The 23,757-nt window shown below is 46.0% G+C and overlaps 1 protein-coding gene across 4 annotated transcripts in view; it reads right to left on the minus strand.

Annotated features, from left to right (window-relative positions):
• DAB2IP (DAB2 interacting protein) overlaps positions 1 to 23,757 on the minus strand; it is a 184,103-nt gene that overhangs the window by 126,471 nt on the left and 33,875 nt on the right. The gene's annotated exons all lie outside the window — the stretch shown is intronic.

A 23,757-nucleotide genomic window follows, 5' to 3' on the forward strand; every position in this document is an offset into this window, starting at 1 on the left:
ATGCATGACTTCTGCTTCTCCCAGGCTGGCAGGTAACAGAGAAACCTCATCTGAGTGGGATGAGCTGCAAAACAACATCTGCAAAATAACTCTCCGTGTTGTGTCCTCAGTTTGTCATCTTTCCCAGACTTCTGTGCAAATTTATCTTTGTGGTGTCTTATGACCAGACACGGGCTTGGCTGTGGATGAGCCCCGTTCCCCCGTCAGCAGGAGCTTCAGCAGGAGCTGGAAAGCTTCCCTGGATTATCCTGTGTTGCACCTCCAGCAACAAGAGGCAGAAACTGTTCCAATTCAGCAACTGCACCGGGACTGGAGTCCCTTCCCCAGCACCAACCACGCTCCCCGATTTTAGGATTTCACCCATTTCCGCAGCCATGGAAAAGATCCGAATTCTACACAAGCCGTGCTTTCCTATTCCCATGGAGAAGTAAACCCACGCTGGGTGCCAGCCGAGAAAGGCCCTTCCAGGAGGAAACCCAAGGCTCGCTCTTCCCTGAAGTCCATGCCTGGTTTTGAGGCCACACGGGAGGAATTCGGCGCCGGCGTTCAGGCAGGGCAGGAATGAGCGCTCGGGAGGGCAGCGACAAGTTCAGGTCGAGGAGGCAGATCCCAGCTGGACAGCGGGGGCTCCCCGGCCCGGGACGGGGGTGCTGCCCCGGGCATCGCTCTGCGCTGCCCCGGCACGCACCCCGCGGCACACCCCGGCACCAGGGCAAAGCCTCCACCGAGTGCACACCTGCCCTCCTCTTCTTGGCCAGAATCATCTTCCTTTTCATATTTGGGTACATTAAAAAAATAAAAATACAGGGACAACTCTAACTGTTTACCAGACGAGCAGAGACTCATCCTATGCAGCTGATTCAATTCCAAATGGAGCTGAGAACATCCAGAACACAGTGATGGGAAAGGCTGAAAATACTGAGGCTTGGTTAAAGATTTGCTGTAGACAAGAACCCAAATATTCGGGTGTCTCTCTGCAATTTTGTGTCATAATAACTGAAATGAAAGCTCTGAAGAGAGTCTTTTACAATTATGCTTTTATCATTAGAAATGTCTTTAAAATGGCCTATCCAATTTACTTTTGTCATTCCCAATAGAAAAAAAAAAAGGCACTGATGGAAATGAAAGTTTAAAGAAAACCATTTTAAAAGCTCACCCGAATTTAGATGATCTGAAAGGGGAAGGTTTGATTTAGTTTATCTGGAGCCAGGTGACTCACGCTCAGAGCTCTGGAGATGCAGCAGAGGCGGCTGCTGGGGATCTCCTCAAGCTCTGAGGGAATGTGAGGTGGGAACGCTTGGGGATTTTTGTTTTTTATCAGCCAGGTCCCTTCAGAAACACTCATACAGGTGACAACGAAGCAGGAGAAGTTAATGAGGGACTATAAACCACATGACAAGAGAAAGCAGCCCTATATAAAATCAGAAATAAATGGTTGGGAGCTGTGTTCCAGTTTCGCCAGCTTGGCTCTGTCTCTTTCAATTAACAACGTTTTTGAAGGATTTAACTTCAGATGCTACAGAGCAACAGGCAGGAAAATGAACAACCCATCTAGGGGGGATATGACTGGGCTGGACCTTTAAAATTAATCCAACACTGCTCTGTTTTCTTCTTTCTCTACTATTTTTTTCTCTTTTGGAAAGCCACACCCCGGCACAAATGCTCTGTGCACAGCAGAATCTGCCACTCACAAACGTGGGATTATGAACGGCTCGGGAGGAAAGCTGGCAGCATTAAATCTCTGTCTCTAAAGTAACACATCCCAGTCTGGCTGCTCCCTCCAAAAGGCAGCTGGATGAGCTCAGTCACGGAGCTCTGCTGGACCTTTCAGGAAGAAGAGCAATTGGAGACAAATGTAGCAGTGATTTTTGGGGTGTCAACTCCTCCTCCCCAGCACTGAACACAAACCTAACCCGTGGAATTAAATATCATTAAATACATGTCAAAACTGTGGTAAAATACCCAGTCTGAGGCACTGCTGGGCTTTAGCAGAGAACTCAGCACCCAGGGCTGACCTGGGTGTCACCCACTGCTGTCACCCTGCCCTTAAACCTTCCTAAACCCAGAGCCCTCAGAATTTATGGCAAGGAACTTGAATTCCTTATTTTGAAGGCAAAAGTTTCTGTGCTCTGTCAGTGGGGTCCAGTCAGCCCCAAAACCCTGATCTGGACAGGTCTGAGGATGCCCTGACTTGTTCACACACAGAATTCACAGCTCTGAGTCCAGGCTGCCTCTGAGACAGCAGCTTCATGGATTTCATTTCAGTTTCCCAGACTTATTTCATAAAAAAAGTGAACTGAAGTTTTCAAAATTTAAACTTAACAAAAAAAAAAAAAAAAAAACAAACCAAAAAAAACCCCAAAACTTTAACTAACCAAACAAGAAGTAGTTTTGGCTCGGCCGACAGAGAGGAGTGGTGGGTATCAGCTTAATTTCTAATTTGCATTAGACCCATGAACTGCAGACAGACCATCAAGAAATTGAATAAAAATCAGACTACAACCCCAATTTCCCTGTCACATGCAATCCCTCTATCCCTGAAGAACTGTCATATTCCTTCCGAAGTCCGAGGGAAAAGGAGGAAAGGCAAATCTGTACAAAATATCTCTTTTCCAACCCAAGAGAAACAGTGTTTCTGTCAGTGCTCCCAGCCACTCTCAGTGTGTGCCCGCCTGCATTCTCAGACTCCAGCCCAGCGCACCCTGAGCCTGGAAGATTTCCAGGCTTTTTGCCTCGAGGTTCCCAGGGATACATCAGCTCACAAGCAGAGCAGGGAGGAAGGCAATTTCCTTTGTGTGAGGATAACTTAACTTTCAATTCAGCTGTGCCCACACCAAAATCTTCAGCGACTTTTTTGTTTGAAGACTTACAAAGGAAAGTTTCATACACACAATTAAAGTGAACTAGTTCTGTTTAGTATTTTAATGGCACATGATGATTGTTTTAAGAGTGCACATAGGCAAAGTAATTTACTTACTACCTGAGGTAGAATGCAGCAGCTTCTTCAGAGCCTGGCAACAAAATGGTTCACAGACTGGGGATCAAAATGAGAATGAGCATTTACTTTAAATTTAGGCAGAGAATTCACTGCTCTCCATTTACTGAATGGTGTCATAGCTACCACAACACTATGGATTACTCTTGCTGTGTGTATGGGGACGAAATCCAAAAGCAATCACTACACATATTACAGACATTAAACGATATTAAGGAGCAGAAAAAGCAGTGCCATATGACAAAGCAGGAGGAAGAATTAATGAAATATTAAATAAGTGTTCAGGTGGTCTCCTGGGAGTTAAACCAGGACATGAATTCTTTCAGCATCACTGTTCCCTCCATGCAGACTGTGCCTGTTGTGTACTGTCATTATGGTCATTATACACTGTGGCAGGGCCAGAGATGCTAAGGAGGATCAATGTCCCATTGTTTTGGGACCTGCATCACCACCAATTAAGAGCTGACTCCTCGTGCACGGCACTGCTGATCTAAGGAAGTGCAGAGTACTGCACACACTGCAGTAATGAAGCTCCCAAGCCCATCCCACGACTGGAGAAGTGAAGCCCTGAGTGATTTACTCAGCATCACGTGGGAAGGCTGGGGCAGAGTGAGGCAGAACCCTGCACCCCTTATTCTTGCCCAAAGAACAAATGGAGCTTCCCCACTCCTGAGACAACTCCCTCAGGATGAAAAAGTATTAAACATAATTATCTTTTTTTTTCCTACAGCATCTTTTGTCCACCAGAGCACAGACACTTCTGCATATTTGCTTCTGCAAATATTTGTTCAGTTTAATGTACCTAAAACATAAACTTCCTCTTTTTCACTCATGTAAAAAAAAAAATCCAAGGAATGTGACCAATATTAAGTGGGGAAGTCAGTTATTTACTTCTAATAAATAATGTCCTGATTTTAAGAAAGAGTCATAATGCATTTTTTAAATATGAATAAAAGAATTTCTCTAGATATCACTATCCAAAAAGGAAGTAAGGGAAACAACACCTCCAATTCCCAACAAGCTGGGTTTTGGATCACATTTAAATTTCTGCAGCTCCTTGGCGGTGGGAATTCACAAGAGGCTGTCTCCAAAGAGGCCAGCAGGAGGAGGGCAAAGCTGCTCTGTGTGTTACACAGGGGGAGCAGAGGGAAGGCTCTGGGCACGGAGAGCCGGCGTGTCTGAGAGCCCCGGAGACGTTTCCTGCACCCACCGTGAACTCCGGGAACGGGGCAGAAACGCCGAACCTGACTCAGAGCACGGCACATTTCCTGCCCCCTTCCCAGCAGAACAATAGAGCCAAAGAACATCAGCTTCTCACATCAGCTGGGGGAGACCACAACAAAATCACTCCACTTGCTCTGCTGACACAGAACACTCCACTCAGGTACACTGGGTTATGACCTGACTGCTAATGATGCTAATAAAATTTACAAAGTCAAAATCCATCTAAAGACTTGTGCTAAATTTCCACAGACCTAATGAAGCAATTAAACACATGGAGTCCAATGCAATGGAAGAAGAAACTTCTGCCAGAATCAATCATCCTGTGCCTCAGAGCAGCCTGCTCCTTTCAACAGGAGGAAAAACCCAGGAGTGTGAAGTCTCCACTGTACAGCAAAAAATCTAAATGAAAAAGAAAATTCTTGTACAAATCCCTAAATCAAACAAAGCCCCTCAGACGTAACTGGGAGCTGTACAACACTTCCCAGCACTGTGTGTCTTCCACGCTGAGCTGCTGGCAGGAAATATTTGTTTAAGCAGGACTATTCTTCCCAAATATCCCTCACTACTAAAATAAAATGTTAGCAGTGATTCATCGAGTGATTAACAGAGTAACTTCAGCTCTGGGTTTCCCAGGATCCCCCATTTCCTTCTCCAAGACAAAACTGGGGCAGTTCTCTGCTGTGATCCTGGAGGGGCTCGAAAGGGACCTCAAAATCTCCCCGGGTCCAACCTTCAGTGGGAAGCGAGCCCAGATGATGATCTTTGCCTTCCCATCTGCACAGTTAAATAAACAAAACGCACATCACCTCTAGGTTAGGAATCTAATTATTAGATGTAATAACAAATTACTGTAAAAAACGACAAAATCTGGATTGACCTTGATCAAAATATTCATATAACAAAAGAAATTAACTCCTAAAAAATATTTTGACATTGTATTTCAGCAGTAAACTTGCTGTTGTGTTGCTGCAGGGACGGAGTTGATAAAAGTCTGGCATCACTGCCTTTCTGTGCCAGATTTATGGGTTATTATTAACAGAAGGCTCAGCTATTTATCGTGAGTTCTGTTACAGTGGCTTTCCAATGTGGCATGCTGAAAGGTCAGGGAAGAAACCATGAACCTTCCAGAAAGCTCCTGCAGGGCATCACTCTCCTTGCCTGCGTGGAAGCCGAGTCTGTTCCGACCCAAGGTGGGGAGAAGAGAAGGTTCCCCAGGTGCTGCAGAGCCCAGGAACTCCTGTGCACACAGAGAACTTCTCCCAGTGGCAGGAATGCCGTGGGCTCCAGGGAAGCAGCCGCTCCCCTCCCCTCCCGATGCCATCTGGACACCTGAGGCTCCCCCTCAGCAAGAATCAGCTCTTGGGGTGTTTAATCTCATGGCAACATCCACTGACAGCAGCATCTCTGCTGGCAAGTGAAATGAAAGATTAACTTGATTACACATGCTAAGTAAAACTTATTTCCTGATTAATTAATAGATTAGGCACTTCCAATTCATGTTTAAATGCCTGATAATGATCTCATGCTCATATAACAAATCACTGATTTATATACACACAATCTAAACTTCATTTTTCATGTGACAGATTATTTTCTTCCTTTCCTTGCCACATAATTTGCAAACTCCACTGCAAATATAGTTGCTCGTTTCACTTGCTTTTTGGCATCAGATGACTCATCCAAGGAATATTTTGGCAAGAATGATCTTTAGCCATCTTCCTTATCAGGCTGACATGACAGAGTAGCACAGAAAACACCCTCTGTTTTAAAAGAATTCCCTGTTAACAAGTTGAAAAATGAAAATGTAGCTATTGTTTTTAAAGAGGGCTTTACAAAAGCGACTGGAAATCCTGCAATCAGTTTTTAAATACCATTGTGAGGGTGGTTTATTTAAATTTACGTTTTTCCTTCTGGCACAACAACACAGGGCTGCCCTGAGAGATGTTATTGTCCAAGTGCAGCTGATTGCAAAATGTGGAGAGCCTCCTTCAAACAACAGAAATATGAAAAACATTCCAAGAGCAAAGCAAGGGCTGGGATGTTTTGAAGTGTGGAAGTTTTGAAGCGTGGAAGCTCAGGGCACCAACACCTCCAGAGCCTGAGCTCTCGTGAGCCAGGATCCAGGGCTGGGAATTCTCACCCTGCTGGGTCCTCACCAGCCCTGAGCAGGGACCTGGGTGATGATCTGATAAAGGACACTCCAAATAAAAATAACAGAAAATATCTCGCAAGACACAGTGCCCAATAATGCTCCTGTATTACAGCATCAGCTCAAACTGGATTTTTTTCTGCTTCTCTTCCTATTTTTTCATACAGATCTTCCACTCAAAAGTGTATGGAGTCTGTATGTTCCCATTCCACTAATACCCCTGTTACATTTTTTTAGAGAGAAAAAGCAACTGGAATTTATATCCTTTATTCTTCTAATATACTCATTTTTCCTGGACTAACAAGTCTAACATCACATCCACATGGCAGCAGCCTTAGAGGAGCTGGCTTGCAGGGTCTGTACAATTCATTGGTCAAAATGCCACACTGATGCAAAGAAGGCAACGTTTGTCTGTTTGGTGTTTTATCTAAGACAGTGGGGTGGCCTCAAAGCGATTCTGGGAGGAGACACAAAGAGCAGCTTCTTATTGGTACAGCTCATGCTTGGTGATGAATGGCATTGCAGGAATCATCCTTCCATGTCCTTCTTCTCCACCCTAAAACACAACTTGGTTGCTGACCCCTTTGCTGACCCTCCCAAAGGGGACAGCAGGCAGAGCAGAGCACTCCCAGCACTGGGGATGGGGCATCACGTGCACTGTGCAGACATTCCTTGGGTTTTCATCAGGGAAGAAAACGCAAACACCTGCTGGAACTCCCAATGCAGGACTTCAAAACAAATGCTATAAAGAATGAGGAGTTCAGTGGGACTTTGCTACAGAATAGCAGCGAGTGTGCAGCCCCTAAACAATGCACAGGTATCCATACATGGATCTAGATCTATTTCTAGATCTATTTATCTCAGGCCCCCCCGGCACTGCGCAGCTCCCACCAGCCCCGGCAGGATGCAGCCTCCCTGCTCAAACTACACAGTCAGTCTTTGCTAATCTTGGCCTAACTCAAAACTCTACTTATCTTTTCCTTTCTAAATCATCCCCAGGACAAGACTAGAATCTCTTTTGAAATGTAAAGGTTCTATAATAAAATTTAGAAAGCACATATGGTACAAATATCAAGCGTGAACATCTCTTCCCATCTTGTACGTTTCAAAGCCTGTGCAAACAGCACTTTTCCCTGGTTTTGATCATGCAGCCAAAATGAGTCATCTGTGAACAATTATGGCTCTGGCAGGGGCCTGACTGTTGGAGAATGAAAGGAAACACTTTATTATTGAAATGATCAGTATGCCAAGCTGAGAGGCGACTGCAGAGAATGTTAAGAGTCCTTTATGCTCCTTCAGCCAGCAAAATTGAAAGCAGAGGATGCAGCACTCCCCTCTCAGACACCTGAGAACACCCGAGTTGAGAATGGGCAATGCAAAGCACAAGGAAGCTGTGGAGATGTGCAAGGGAATATATGGCGGGAAAAGAAACACAACCTTAAAGCAGGAGGCCTGGCTTAAAAAAGTGTTGGTTATTCCTGGCTTAGTTCTCCCAGGGGAGTCGTGAACGTATTAAAGGAACACAGAGTCAGAAGCCTCTGTGCTGAAATCCGAAACTATTAAAGGACATTTGTTGGGAGTTCGGGACTGGCTGAGTTTAACAGGCTCTTCTGAAAGGGGATGAATGGAATTCCCCTCGAGGAGAAAAAATAGCAACCAAACAATTTAGTAGGAACACGGATCTCCCTATGTACAGCCCATTTCAGCAGTGATGCTGCTGTGTCTGGGTTTGCTGCCAGCAGGGACTAGGTAGGATTCCCCTGGAATTCCAAGGGTAACTCGGGATCCAAGCTGCTCACTGAGGGCTGGGCAGGGCAGGGAGCTGGGCAGGATATTGGTTTGATGGACTTGGCAAATGAGACAAGCAGGAGATGATTTTAAAATTGGACTATGAACAAGCAGTGTATGAAAGAATAAGTCCTGTCCTCTTTTCCATGAGCAGCTTGCAGAGGGAGGGGGAACAATGTGGTGATCACCACCCAGAGCCCACAGACTATTTAAAGACCATGAGGGCTGACAGGATGACAAGGGAGACTCAAGTACACAGAACTGCTAATGGAAGGTGTAGGGGGGACATCAGGGAACAATCTGGGAAAAGCACATTTTGCACTCTGAAATTCAGGTCCAACTCCCAACAGAAGAGATGCTGGAGGAATTTGAGATCAATATTCTGACAGCAGGACTTCTCAGGGCTGAACATTAGCTGACAAATACTTGCTGTTTCTGAAACCCTGAGATTTGACAAAGTTTGGAACAGATTATCCCTCCATCACCACGGTTTGGGCAGGGCGGATCCAGCACGAAGTGCCCTGGCAGGCCTGGAGCCCAGGCTGAGCTCACCAGTGCAGGGGATTTGTGCTGGCCAGGACTTAAAGGGAACTTCCCTGTGATCCTGAGCAGGGCAGGGAATGTTTGCAGGCGTGGTACTTGTCTTCACAGGAATCAGCCTTGGAAAAGGTGAGATTCTGACTTCAGAGTCCCAAAGAGACCAGGAACCCCACACTTATGTGTCAGGGCAAGCAAGAGACTGCAGATTCTGTTCCTGAGGGGGTTTTGGAGGGCCCTGCTTAGCTCTTTATACAAAGGCACTTCTGCTCCTAACAGAGCTCATCAAGGCAGGGATGCAAACTTCCTCCAGATCTCCTCCAAACAAGACATCCTGGCAAGCAGGGACGCACCTGAGGTGGTAAAACACTTAGCAGCAATGCTGAAAACAGACACCAGGAATTGGAATTTCCCAAAATGCTCATTCTTTGCAATTTCAGGAAGTAGCCCATGGTTACCTTCACACAGTAAGTGGCAATCCTACATGGAAGGCTTCTTGTTTCAGTCAGGAGCAGCCTGGAATGTCATCTTGGCAGCAACTGGAGTGCTCTTTTTGTTTGGGTCATGTCACTCATAAACTTCCTTCCATAACACACTGAGCTGGGTATAAACCCACATAATACAGGGTATTGTGGAGCTTTTCCCAGCTGTGGCCAGGCTGTGCTTTGCACACATGCACTGTACACCTCTCTGCAATTTGGTTTGACTTTTCTGAGCATTCCTAGGTCACAAACAACCCCTCAGTGTCCATCACTGCATTGACTATTGCAACAGAAATGAGAGCTTTTCAATTTAAACCATATAAAACCGAGACAACGTCAGTGGTCTCAGAAAAACATTTGTGAAACACGCTGAGCATGGAGGAACCCAGGAGAAGGGAGGGAGTTTTTCCAGCTGAAAACACCAGAAACGCCAGTGCAGTGTCAGCATGTTAAAGCCTAAGGAAAACTGCTCTGTTGTGGACACAGCCCTGCTGCAAATCCAGCTGCTCACAAAGAATTCCTTCTCAAGGCAGTGCCCGGGAAGTGCCCAAGGTGTGAACTCTGCTGTGGCCAGCGCTGGTTCTGATGATCCCTCATTTCAGCACCGGCCTGGGCTGTCCCCGGGCAGGGCTGTCCCCGCCCAGGGCTGTTCCCCGGGCAGGGCTGTATCCCGGCAGGGCTGTATCCCGGCAGGGCTGTATCCCAGCAGGGCTGTATCCCGGCAGGGCTGTACAAGGCAGGGCTGTTCCCCGGGCAGGGCTGTATCCCGGCAGGGCTGTATCCCGGGCAGGGCTGTCCCTAGCAGGGCTGTCCCCGTCAGGGCTGTCCCCAGGCAGGGCTGTATCCTGGCAGGGCTGTCCCCGGGCAGGGCTGTCCCCAGGCAGGGCTGTATCCTGGCAGGGCTGTCCCCAGGCAGGGCTGTATCCTGGCAGGGCTGTCCCCGGGAAGGGCTGTATCCCGGCAGGGCTGTCCCTAGCAGGGCTGTCCCCGGGCAGGGCTGTATCCCTGGCAGGGCTGTCCCCGGGCAGGGCTGTATCCCGGGCAGGGCTGTATCCCGGCAGGGCTGTATCCCGGCAGGGCTGTATCCCGGGCAGGGCTGTATCCCGGGCAGAGCTGTATCCCGGGCAGGGCTGTACAGGGCAGGGCTGTATCCCGGGCAGGGCTGTATCCCGGGCAGGGCTGTATCCCGGGCAGAGCTGTATCCCGGGCAGGGCTGTATCCCGGGCAGAGCTGTATCCCGGCAGGGCTGTATCCCGGGCACGGCTGTCCCCGGGCAGGGCTGTATCCCTGGCAGGGCTGTACAGGACAGGGCTGTATCCCGGGCAGGGCTGTATCCCGGGCAGGGCTGTATCCCGGGCAGGGCTGTACAGGACAGGGCTGTATCCCGGGCAGGGCTGTCCCCGGGCAGAGCTGTATCCCGGCAGGGCTGTCCCTGTCCCGGGGCAGGCGGGGATCGCGGGTGCAGCGGCTCCGCTCCGCACGGCTCTGCTGCCGCCCGCAGGCCGGAGGGCGCCGGCTCCGCCTGGGATCGCTGCCACATCCCCGGGACGGGGTTACCGCTCCCTCCCAAGAGCGGGCTTCCTCTTAAAAATCCCTTTCCACGGAGCTTAGGAAACACGTTCCCTGCTTTTTTTTCCCTGCCCAAATGCTAAAGAACATTAAAAAGAATAACATCCCTTTTAGTGAAGTTTGTTACTCTAAGCTTCATTACTTCCAACCTAAACCCCAACAGACCACAAATCCTCGTGTTTTGAAATAATAATCAAATGAGGAATAGTCCAGGTGAGACCATGACAAGTCAGCTGAGAAGTAAAGTCTGGCAATGCAGCAGAGTTAAACATGGCTAGGTTTTATTTCTAGTGACACACTGAGGAACAGTTCCTAATTTGTGGTGCTGTACCCCAGGTAAATTCACCCAGATTTCACATACAAAGAGGCCAAGTGGGTTTTTTGGACTTGCATTGCATTTTCTATTTTGTTAATGAAAAAGGAGTCAAATAGATAAGATGCTGACCAATCTGAGGGCAAATTAGCAAAACTTTTACACCTTAATTGCAAGAATATGACTGAAGGCAATCTAAACAGCCCAGGTTTCATTGCTTCCATCTGTAACAGCACACAGGCCTGGGGACGCTCCCAAGCTTTCACCCAAATCACTTCCTGGCCATCACAAAGGTTTTACAGCCCTGCCTGGGAACCTGCCCAGCTTCCCCAACCTTCTTTTTTCCATGTCATACTAAAAAGCATATGTGGATTTAATAATTGCTAATCCAATGACTGCATTACTTTACTGCATACAACTAAGCTAAACGTGCCAGCATCAAATGATCCCAGAGCCCTGGACCAAAGTGCACGTCTGGAATAGGTTCTGCTTTCCGAAACACGTGGGATGCAGCCAGCAACCACTGAGGAACACAGCCAGTGCCCAGGGCAGAACTCTGACAAGGAATGTGACCCCCAGGTGGGAGCTGAGGATCAGAGAGCTGAGGTGTCCAGCCAGTCTGAGGCACAGCAGCACTCGGAGCAGATTTTAGGGAATCTTTTCCCTATGCAAAGGGATCAGAGAAGCATTGAAGAACAGGAGTTATTGCTGCAGTGCACTCCCAGACCTTGGTTTGGACACAAGAAGAATCAAGGACTTGCTTGGTGATTTGTGACCACCAGATGAAGCAGCTTCCCCTCCCTCTCAAGCCCACTGTGACGTGATGGCCGTTCCCAGGGAATTTTCCCCTCTCCCATGGAAGAGGCCCCAAGCTGAAGCACACAGAGGATTTTGGTACAGCTGCCTCACCCCAAGCAATGCTGCCACTCGCTGTGCCCTGTGAAGTGCTCTGACCCACGGGCCCAGCTTTGCTCTCCAGTGCCCAGAGCACCTCCAGCCCGTGGAAGGATGATGAAGAACATCCCACCAGGAGCACGGGAGAGGAGGTGGAGGTGGAGGAAGCTCCTGGCTATCTGCCAAGCCTCGCCACTCTGCTTTTTCATTTTTAGTTTCTGCTCTTTGCTGCAAAGTTTCTACTTATGCTCTGGTTTCCATGGCAACTGCATTTCTTGCCTTTCTTCTCTAGCATTAAATTTTTTATTTGATTTCCCTTCTTCCCAAGACATGACTCTCTTTTCCTTTTGTAAAAAGGAATTAAGTATTGTCTTCTCTTTGGTTGTTGATATTTTTAAAGGAGGTAGGAGAGACTTTCACTCAGCTGCAGAATCTGTCTAGAACAGCAGCAGAGATTTAATCTCCCAAGGAAGAATATCAGGGGATTCCCTTGCAGAAAAGCCATTTACTGTAATTATCTTAACAAGATTATGACATGTAAGAGTTCCAGGTACTGTGGAACCCAGCATTTTTTTTTTTTTTAATTGCTCATTTTTATGAGACCAGACCTGGCCATTTTTTATCTACAACTAAACATTTTAATTTCTTTTAAAGCATTACTTGTGACTCTTGAGCAGTCTCAGGAGAGTAGTTTAATATTGGAAGTGCACTAGAAATGTGGTCTTCAGTTCCACACTGTAGGAGAATTCAAACTTTTCACTGACAATGTTCTCACCTGGCTGGGAGAGAGGTGTTGGGGTGAAGCTGAAGGACCCCTCTGTCCCCTGCCATGGTCAATCCCCCACAGCAGTGCCCTGCACACCCTCACACAAAGCACACAGAGACACAACCCTCACAACTCACGGAGCTTAAGCTAATTGATTTGTCTTGCCCTTGTCATGTTGGGACTGAATCTGACAACCTGAATTCATTTGAGAAGGAAAAAATTAGTCAGAATAGCAAATCTGGACTAGATCTACCAGTTTGGTTTTTCCAAGCTTTAGCTTCATCGTAAACACAATTTACATGCTGCAAAGCCCTGAAATAATGCAGGTTTTCATGTCAGTTCACTATGAAAGAGTCTCTCCACATCTAAATTCTCCAGCACATTCAGGCCATAAACTGACCCTCCTGTACAACTGTAGATTACCAGGTTTCCAGCCTTTATCTCTGCCTGGTGGGATTTCACAGTAAATTCTTTCAGGACTGAATAAATAAAAGAAGCAAAACCACAGCATTTGGCTCACAAGGCAACACAAACAAATCTGTCCATGGGTGCTATCTTGTTTGCAGCACATGTGCACAGATTTACATGTAGGATTGAGGCTTAGTGCTCTGTTTGTTTTGATTTTTCATTATTCTGTACCCCAAGCATAAGGTAAATTGTATAAAGACTGAACTTGGAACAACTTTAAGAGTGAGCTGATCATCTTACGTCATTTTATTAACCCAATTTTGCAATTTTTAACATTCTTACTACTCAGAAGAAATAAGGGAAATGGGTGAGAAGTGAGGAGCCCAGTCTACCATACTTGGTTCACATCTCTCTCCTGCTCTTGAATTCCCTCCTCCAAGGAATATCTAGGTCAGGAATTCAAAGGATCTTATAGAAATCTGGCAATGTTCAGTGTGTTTGCCAGCCAAGCTATTTGAATTGTCAGATATTAAACATATGTGCTAGGATCTGTACTGTAAAATCCCATTACAACTTACACTGTACATGAACTCCCCATGGATTGGCTTCACTGCAGGCCAGGTCCCCCACTTCAAGTCAGGGTCAGGAGGAAAGTTTTAGACATCTGAGCATGGCCTCCCTGCTTTCTTCCCCCGGAGCTCCCAGGATTAGGGATTCAAAGAGCTGCTTTAGGCGTAGTCCCCTAAATCGCAGCCATAATGCGGCTTTTATGTGGCCACGGCCAGGCTTCGTGTCTGCACTGTTTCAATTCCCAGAGTGGGGATTGATTCAGGCAGACAGCAGCTTACTCAGCTCTCTGGGCTGCTGTGCTGAGGCGAGAACATCCAGCAGCCCCTTGCTCATCCTCGCTTGATTTAATGATTTGCTGGCCAGACTACAGAGAGCGGCTCAGGAACTCCTACCCGGCGTGCCGTGATTTGTGGGTTGCTGTTGCTCATCTGTAATTGCAACGAGAAATGCTCATCAATCATTCCAGCTCTCCAGCAGAACGTTGGGAGATACAGCAATGGGGAGCTTTCAACCTGGCCTATCTTTCTGAAAACATTCTAATCCTGCAATAAAGATCTGGATGCTGTCCCGGTGCCAGGACGAGAGCAGCTCCTTTCTGATCCCAAGGGGCACAACCATCCCTCAGTGAAAAGAAGCAATATTCCTCCCCTGAGAGCAGGGAAAAGAGGAGGCTGGGAATAAAACCTGCTGATCTTCATTGCTGCACTCATTAACACCAAGCTCTCAAGTCATGGCATCAAAACATTTTTCTCCAGCTCTCTTGGAGCCCCTTAAGGCACAGGAAGAGGCTCTAAGATCTCCCTGGAGGCTTTGGTCCAGGCTGAAGAGCCCCAACCCTGTCAGTCTGCCTCCAGAGCAGAGGCTCATCCTTCAGCATTGTCCAGAACTACAGTCTGACACGAGTGCCCCTCTCACATTCCCTGTGCCTGAGCTATCTGAGCACCATTGCAAATGTTTCCTCTCCTCTGTGAAGCACAAGCTGAAAATCATCATCACTTAGTCCTCAGTGGCACAAGAGAAACCCTGTAGGGATGGGTTTCTGAATGGGGATTCCTGGGAGGCTGCACTCCAGATCTCTACAATCCTTATCACCCTCATTATTGCTCAGTCAGATTTGAAAACACTTTTCCCAACAGCCCTGTGAGCAACACACCTTCCCAATAACGTCCAGATTCGAACCGCTCGCATTCATTTCCTGCAGTCTAATAGAACACAATCTTCACACGATTTATTGAGACAATTAAAATTCAGAAAACAAGCTTCTCCGTGCTCCATAAAGCACAGCAAATTTATTTGCTGCAGTCAGTAAAAGTCTGCTGCCTAAAGCTGTGCAGTAACTCAGCAGGGCCTGGCCAGGGACTGCGGGACCCTCAAAGCCGGGTTGGGATAATCAATTAGAGCTGGGTCTGCAGCAGGGACCCCGCAGCTCCCAGGCCCTTCCACACCTGGAGAAGCAGAAAAAAGGCTCAGAAAAGAAAAGCTTTGGAGGGTCTGTGGTTGGTCTGTGTTCAGCTGCCAGTCCTACCAGTCCTACCAATAATGGTGACCAGTTTTGAAGCTGTACATTTGTACTATCCAGTATTTCAAGTTCCCTTAACCAAAGACAAAGTAGAACGGATTTTTTCATCCACCAAATAAAAAAAACCTCCCTAATTTGGAATTATTGGAATCATTACAAATGTGTAGGAAGGCTGCAAGCATTAGGATACACCACACTCAAACCCCAATACATACATTTATGCAATGAAATCACTTAATTTGAAACAGATCACCAAAAAGCCAGCCTGCATTTAGACTGCCTCAAAGAAGAGATGTCACGCTAGAGATTTTCCCAGTTACTTATAAAATAATCCGTTCTTTAAAGTTATCTGGTTTGAGAGGTAATTATTAAGTGAATTTACAATATAATTGCTCTGAACAATGATAAACTTGTATTATACCCTGAGTAAGCACTACAGGCAGGTGATAAATTGCAAAAGTAATGCTACATCAGTTTAACTTCCTGCCGAGTCACCCTGAGCTGCTCCAGCCTTGCACAAAATAGCCCCTGCTTTCATTACTAATAAAACACAGAATTAATTACTCAAAATAAAAGAGACCTTGAAAATGTGCCCAGACACTGAACCATGCTGGCTTTTGCATTCTTTTTCCCTTTCTTTTTTCTCCTATAAATGAACCTCAACCCATTCTTAGTTATTTCTTCAAAGCCAACTGCACCACACGAGGTTTCGTTCCAGGTCTCCTCCATTCCCAAGTGGATGCTCAGGACTTGCACACACAGCAGACTCTCCAGTCACCATACTCCTCTCAAAATACTTCAACTGATGGCTGACTGCACCACAAATTTCATTTCTCTGACTGGATTATGATAAAAAATAGGTCAGTTTGGAAATTCACTCAAGCAGTGGAAATACTTTAGACCAGGATCCAAATCTTTCAAATGTCTAGTGCTGGACTAGAATTCTCCAGGGACTTCCAGGCAATTCTGCTCCAGCTTGAACAAGAAGAATCCCTGGCTTGTTATTATTAACAGCCAGGAATTTTTATTTCCTTACTCTCCTGTAAGAAGGATTCCAGCTTCTCCCAGAATCTCATCATTATAGAACATGCAGGTTTAGAGCTGTGCCTGTTCTCCAGGAATTTGCTTAAAGATGAACCATGACCCAAAGTTTCCAGGAGATTTTAGCTCCCGTCCCCTTTGTGTCACCCCCCACACGCTGACACGGGGCTCTGGCAGTGGCTGACCTGCATCCTCCTCCCTCAAAGCGACCTTGTCACGAGCAGGACCAGGAAAAGGCCATAAAACTTCAGAGAAACACAAACACAAGGCTCCCACCAATTCCTAACCAGAGCATTTAAAAGCTCTTGGGCACCCTTCCAGCCCTTCTGGCAGCTCTGTGTTCATGGAGGAAGAGAACGTGGGAGAAAGAATCCGAGCGGCACGAGGAGCCTGAGCAGCCAAACAGCTGCACGAGGAGCCCAGCACGGGCTCTGCAGGGCTCATTCTGGAGCCCAGCACAAGGCTGAGCACAGCCTGGGGCCTCACTGTCTGTGGCCGAGTCCCTGCTCAGCCTTGGGCACCTCCTCTCACCTGGCTGACCTTGAGTCCTGGCTTTGTCTGCAGAGACAAAACTCTTCCTCCCTTCCTGCAGCGCCCAGCTGGGGATGGACCCTCCAAAGGAGAGGCCTTGGAGGTTTTCTGATTGTCAGAGATGGTGTGGAAGGTGCTTCATGGGCCTCCCCTGCAACACCTCCTGAGCTAAGAACATCCCTGCCTCTGCTGAGCGACTGCAAAGTCACTTTTCCAGTTCTCTGAGGCGAAGAGTGACACATAAGGAAGGCAGGATTTAGAGCGTGGGCTGAATCTCATGTGAGAAGATTCTGACTGCAGAGGTAAAGTATTGGCTAAATTTTATAATGATGGAGTTAATTTTGTTGCTAAGAAAAGCAAAGGCACGATGAGGACTGGCTCCAGAGATGACACAGTGTGTGGTCTCTGCACTTGAAGAGCTCTGCACAGCACTGATTCATGTTACATCAATTACTTTAACAAAGTTAGATTCAGAATAATATTTATAAAGCTGAGATCCACAGACCTTTTTGCAATCACCTGGGTACAATCACCTTATTCACAAAACTGGCTATAAATTATGCTAATCAGTGAAACACTCAGAAGATGAAGAGAGGTTTCTTGTGTGATTTTAAATGGATTCCTATAAAAAAATCAGGAATATATAAAATTACACAGTTTCAGTGTGCATTTCTATTTGAATCTTGGGTGTCAGCAATATAAAGATTAAAGCACTATGATCAGGAAATTTAAAATATATCATTTTTATTGTGGGGCCCCTTCTATGGTTCCATGATGATTAAATATAATACTGGAAGGTTTTGGTGGACACAGATGTCATCTTAAACACCAATCCTGACCACTCCAATGAAGCCTAAGTGAAATGGTAATTTTGCTCTCAAGACAGTCCTGTCTCTGACTCAGTCCCTCTGCTGTATTTTATCATTACCTTGATAATAAACCCTTTCCTTTGTGGTTTTGATAACATAAAAAGTTAAACAGCACAGTGAGATACAGCTTTCTCTTCATGTCCTTTGTGGGGTTAATGTAAAAAAATATTTAACTTTAGCCTATATTTCAATTAATGGCAAATTCCTGCGCATTATTCAGGTGAGACTGCACCTGCTGAGCAGCTGGTACTCCTTGAAGGTCATCAGCAGTAGAATGACCTTGGTAAAGTGTGTGGCTCCTCCTGTAAGCCCTGGGATGTGAGAGCAGAGGCACTGCCCCTGCCGAGGGAGGGTCCTGCCAGGAGCAGGAGTGGTCCCTGGTCCCCGAGAGCTGCCAGGGGTCTGCCTGCAGAGCTGCATCTCCACATGTCCAACAACACGGGACCTCCTCTGGCTCCTGAGCAGCCGAGGAAGTCGGGAAAGCACAGCCTGGGAGGTCACTGCCTGTGGAGTGATTCCCATCTTTCAGCTCAGGCACAAGAAGGGTAATATTGCACGTGTTTTTAAACAAATCCCCGGATTTGAGGTGAAGCACAGGAAATCCCCCATTAGGTGTGACATCTGGCAGCCCTTCCTTAGGGCTGGATGCTGGCAAGTGAGGAGGATCAATGGCTCCCCAAAGCCAGGACTGGGCTGTGGGCACGGGCTGCCCCCTTAGCTGGGCCACTGCTCTTCTCCAGCTGCCTCTGCCTTTTCCAGGATCAAAGGGAAGGATCCCAGGCCTGTATCCATGCTGCCTGCCTGGCTCACAGAGCACAGCTTCTCCACACTTTTTGCCCAGGTTTCTCTTTACTCAGGTCAGATTTTTCCCCTTTCCCTGCTCTGCTCTCCCATTGCTGCTCACAGCTCATCACCATGTACAGACACAGGTGACTCCTCACCTGATTTTGATGATGTCTCAAATTCAGATTCCATGGAATTAAAATCCCCAAACAGAGGTTACAACTTAGAGAAGTTATAACTCAAACCAAAAGGTCCTTTTGTAGGACTCACACCCTTTGCAGCCCACTCCTGATGCCTGTAATGCAGCCCTAAAGGCTTGAAACCATTAAGGAATGTCCTTGTGTGTGGATTCTTCCTCGTTTCCATGAGGTTATTTGCAGACACATTAAACAGTGCTGCTACTTGGGACACAAAAGCCATTAAGAGGAGTGATGTGCTAAAATTAACTACGTATTTGTTTTCTCTTCAGTTTCTATAGAACACGAGGAGAGATGCAGATGGTTAACAGCACTGAGATTATAGTGATAGCTGTAAAATTTGATGACTGTTATCAAAAGCATCGTATGGCTTATGAGAGCAAGCAGCAATTAAAAAAAAAAACAACCCCCCCCCCCCAAAAAAAAAAACCCACAAAAAAAAAAAAAAAAAAAAAAAAAAAAAAAAAAAAAAACCAAAAAAACCCCCCCAAAAAAACCCCAAAAAACCACCCAAAAAACTTCCAAGCTTACCCTGGACAGGGAACAGGAATGGCAAAGGGTGGTTAAAGCCAGTTTCATACTAAAGGATTATTAAAAATAAGAAGATCACTACTTCAAACCTTGACAGACACAGGTTATCTTGAGCAGGTCGGATGTGAATGAAATAGAGATGCTGTGTATGAGCCTGAATCACTGACCAAGAGAGATTTAAACCTGGGGTGGGAATTTTACTGCTCAGGAAAGCAAGGCAGGGATCAGCTGCACAGATCTGAGACAAAGGCCAAGCAATTGCTCCAGGATCTCCAGCTGACACTCCAGACAGAGCACTCTTTCTCCATGGCTAGAAAAATGCTGTACTGCACCTTGTCACAGGCAGGGAGATGCCTGACAAAATAAGCTGAATCACTCACTTCCTCCACTTTCAACCAGAACAAGACTTTGTTCCACCTCTCTGGATGAAATATTAACCCAGCCTGTAAGAGAATGATACCCACAACCTTCCATCAGAGACCTCTCTGTTCAGACTCCTCTGTGGAGAATTACCTTTGCTCTTTCCCCAGCTGCAAAAGCTCTTGTATTCCTGTTTCCCCCTCCCTCTTCTGAGCTGCCATGACTGGAACTCCAGACTTTCCAAAGTTACAATGATTTATTGAAAGCAGTTCTACTTAGTGAGAGCTCTGGCAAGCAGAAGCTGTGCTAATGCACCCAGCAATCCACAGAGCAAGATAAAATCTCCCAAGAACATTTTCAAGTGGTAAAAGAAGAAACAACAAGGGAAGGGTTGGAAGTTTTCAATGTTCCCTGAAACATGGAAGATCATGAACAGAGAAATGAGTATCTTTTCTCTTAAGGTGTATATCTGCCCATTCACTGGAGGAAAATCAGGGGTTGACTCATTAGAAATCAGGACAGACAAAAGGACAGGACACACTGTTCCTTGGCTTGGCCTCCAGAGAACACATCCAAAGCATCTGTAAGAGCCATCTCTTAACCCTTAAACATTACAGTGCTCTCAAAATATCCATGTTACATCTACTGGGACACAAGTTTTTTACAGCAGGAGAAAGTTTCTTACAATCCATTGGGGAATATGTTTCTCTGTGTTGGTTTTTAATTTATATTTAATCTCTATGCAACACCAAAATATGTACATATATAATTAGCTTAAAATATTCAAGAACATTTCTTGATGAGGGATCCATTTGCAAGGAAAATGATAGTAAGAACCAGAACTGAACTGATTTACTGAGAAAGCACCAATATTTTCAAAACAGAGCTTTAAAAAATCCACCAAGTTGCTCTTAGATGGCTCAAATGTCTGAGGTCAAGAAGTCAGGCAGCATTTTCCAAAGGCACATAAAACAACAGCAATCTCAAAAGGTCTTTTAAACCTTCATGAGCAAAAATACTATAATAAGACACCAATTCTCAAACCTTGACTTTACTCCAAAGGTTCAGTTCTTCCACACTGTCCTTAAGCCATTTAATTTCAGCTCTGTTAGCCAGGGCTGCAGAAGGAAGTTTAGTACAAGTCTCATCCCACCTGACATTATTCTTTGCCTTTAGTTCTCTGCTTCTAAATGAAAAATTACAATCTCAGAACTAGGGAGTAGGAAATCAGAGTTTGAGCATTCAAAAGCCCCTCACGAAATTGCCATGAAGCTCTGGCTACACTTTTTCCAAGACTAAATTCCCAAGATGTACTGGAGTCCCTGCTCCAGTCTGTCTGTAGCTTTCCCAAAATGACATTCTGGGTCAGGGACCTAAGGACAAGCCACCCCAGGGCAGGCTGTTGGCAGAGTTTCCTGTGACGAAAGAGAAGACGTGGGCTGAAATTCCTGGAGAGAAAGAAGGACTTCCAAACTTTCCATGAGGAAATTCTAAATCAACCCCCCTTTCGCTGATTTTCACTTCCACAGCTGCTCTGCAAAATGGTTTCACATAGTCTGAACCAGAAACCAGGAATTCTCTGGTCTCCTGTGCTTGCCACTGGATTGTCCCAGTTTTTCTGAAGTCCTTCTCTCCCCATCAATGCTCCTCTTCTGTTAAAAAACTGGTTTCTGTGCTTCACCTGACCTACATGGAGGCAAAATACCAATTTTTAATCTTGATTATCTTATCTTGATTTTTAAAATGTTGATAGTCTACTGGCAAGCACCAGGATCGATGACATCATAACAGGAGGCGGCATCTATTCCAAGGAGCTCAGAGCCAGCAAAAATACTCCCAAGATCACAAAAATAGTTCCTATTACATTTTACTCCTTGGCAAAGGACTATTAGATTATATAAAAGGCAAGGCTAGCACAGATACAGGCAGAGAACTTCATGGTAATGGTAGAGCTTCATCACTCTGGGTCTGCAAACTGGAAACCTCAATTCTAGGTAGGTCAGACTTATCTTAAGCTGAAGTTCACTCGAAATGTCCTGATTTAGACTCCAGGCACTGAGTATGGCAGAAGGAGCCACATTCTTTGTGAATTAAGTGAGACTGAACTCCCAGAAAAAGTCTGGCAACCTAGCCAGACAAGAGAGTTGTGGTGGAGGAGAAGAGGAAAGGAATCCATGTGGATTTCTGAAATTAGGCTGTAAATATACAATGATGTTGCATTGCCAGAGTTGCCACTTTAGCAAAATAAAGTACTTTCTTGTAGTGAAAATGAGAATTTTCAAGGAAACAAAAATCCCAGTCTGCTGAAAAAACTGTGCTGAGATTTTCCAGACTCCAAAAGACATGCCAGGTGGATTGTGCTCTCCACAGCAAAATGGCAAATGTCCTCCAGCAATTTATAATTGGGAAGAAGAGCAAAGAAAGGGAAATGGGCAAGGAGGAAGACTGTGGAGCAAGAAGAATGGCAAAGGACTAATGGGGAACACAGGAGATGCTGTGCCACTGCAATACCATGAGAAAAGCTCCCTGTGTGTGACCCTGGACAAGGCACTTCTAACTCAGCTCCTCTTCAGAAGAACAGGATAAAAGCAGCACGTTTAAGCTGGCATGAAGTTATCTGGATTAGAGAGGGAAAAACACTGGAGCATTGCTGTGCTGATCATCAGAGCAGCACATCAGCCACAGGCAGGCAAACAAAAAGTGCTTTGCAGCTACACAGGATGCCATTAAAAGGAAATATTGACCAGTGCTAAGTTGTGCAGGGGTTTGGGAGGGATCCAGCAGGAACCCTCTGCAGAAGGGTTATAACCAGGAAACTCTACCCTTGCAAAAATATTTATCACAGACAGGCCAGTGAACCAAGGAACTGCTGTTGGATGAAGTATGAAAAGCAAAAAATAAACACACTTTTCCAACCAGCTGGTGTTTGATCTGAGCATGCATATGGACATCCCACAGAACTACAGAGCTCTGATTCCACATCCCATATTCTACTGGTCACCCTGCCAGTGGCTGAGAGACCTTCTGGAGCCAGGTCTGGAATGGAAGACATCCTCTGGAGTTCAGAGGTCAGGATTTCACTCCTCATTATAATCATCACCCATTGGCCCAATGACAGGCTGGGAAATCTGTGACTGACAATATAACTCCAGCAAGAAAGACCTAAGTGAGCATTAATTGTTGTTGTTGTTATTATTACTATTAATGAGAAATAGCTTTTCTGTCCCCAAAATCTGATTTTACTGGAGAACCCCACTTGGACTGGTGCACGCAAGACCTTTCAAAGGTTTTTGAGCACCCATAAGACGAGTGGCACACGTGGCACTGGGAGACCTTAACCCACATATCCCAGGTCCCCAGCAAGCACAGTGCCCTCCAGCTAATGGGCTGTCCTGGTGCTGCAGCTCGGTGTGATCCAGGCATTCCTTCACAGAATCATGGAATATCCTGAGTTGGAAGAGACCCACAAGGATCATCAAAGCCCAACTCTTAATTCCTTCTGTAACTTGCCACAATTTTCCTCATTACAGCAAAGTAAGTTTTTCCTTCATTAAAGGAGCTGCTTTTGATGATCTGGCAGAGGGCCAGGGAAATGACTAAGTGAAAAGATGCCTCACTGTCAGTGCCACAGCTCCTTGCTCTACTCTGGAACATTTGCTCCACAGCCTGGGTGTAAGGAAGCACAGTGGGAGCACGACCTTCTCTTGTTTATCTGAAGTTGATTTGATATGAAAAGTTTAGGTCAGATCAAGCATCAATTACATAAATCTACTGTTCCCTTCATTACAGGTACTGAACATTTGCCTTGCAGTACATATCAGTACATACAACGCACACACTTGCTGCACAGTTACCATTAACATATCAACACAAAAGAGGCTAAAAACCAGGTATTTGTCAAAAATAAATTACAATGAGTCTTCAGCAGTCTTAGAACTATTTTTCTGCAGATTTCCCCTTTGCATAGACCACAGTAAAATGAATAATGCGGCTCACTGTGAGGAGGGACAGGGTTTTACAAACCATTAATATTTTTTGCCCTCTCTTTGCTAACTTTGCCTTGTGTACATAGAAGAGTCTGACTGGAACAGAACCTGCAGAAAAAAAATGTATACCCATATTTTAGAGGTCACATGCAAGAGTTCAGGATGTGCTAACAGGGAGAGAGTGGTGGCCCCAGGCTGTGGTGTCAGCTCTGCTGTCCTGAGGTGAAGGAATGGCCCCAGTTCTC

The sequence above is a fragment of the Vidua macroura genome, chromosome 21 (assembly GCF_024509145.1).
Source record: "Vidua macroura isolate BioBank_ID:100142 chromosome 21, ASM2450914v1, whole genome shotgun sequence".
Taxonomy (NCBI): Eukaryota; Metazoa; Chordata; class Aves; order Passeriformes; family Viduidae; genus Vidua; species Vidua macroura.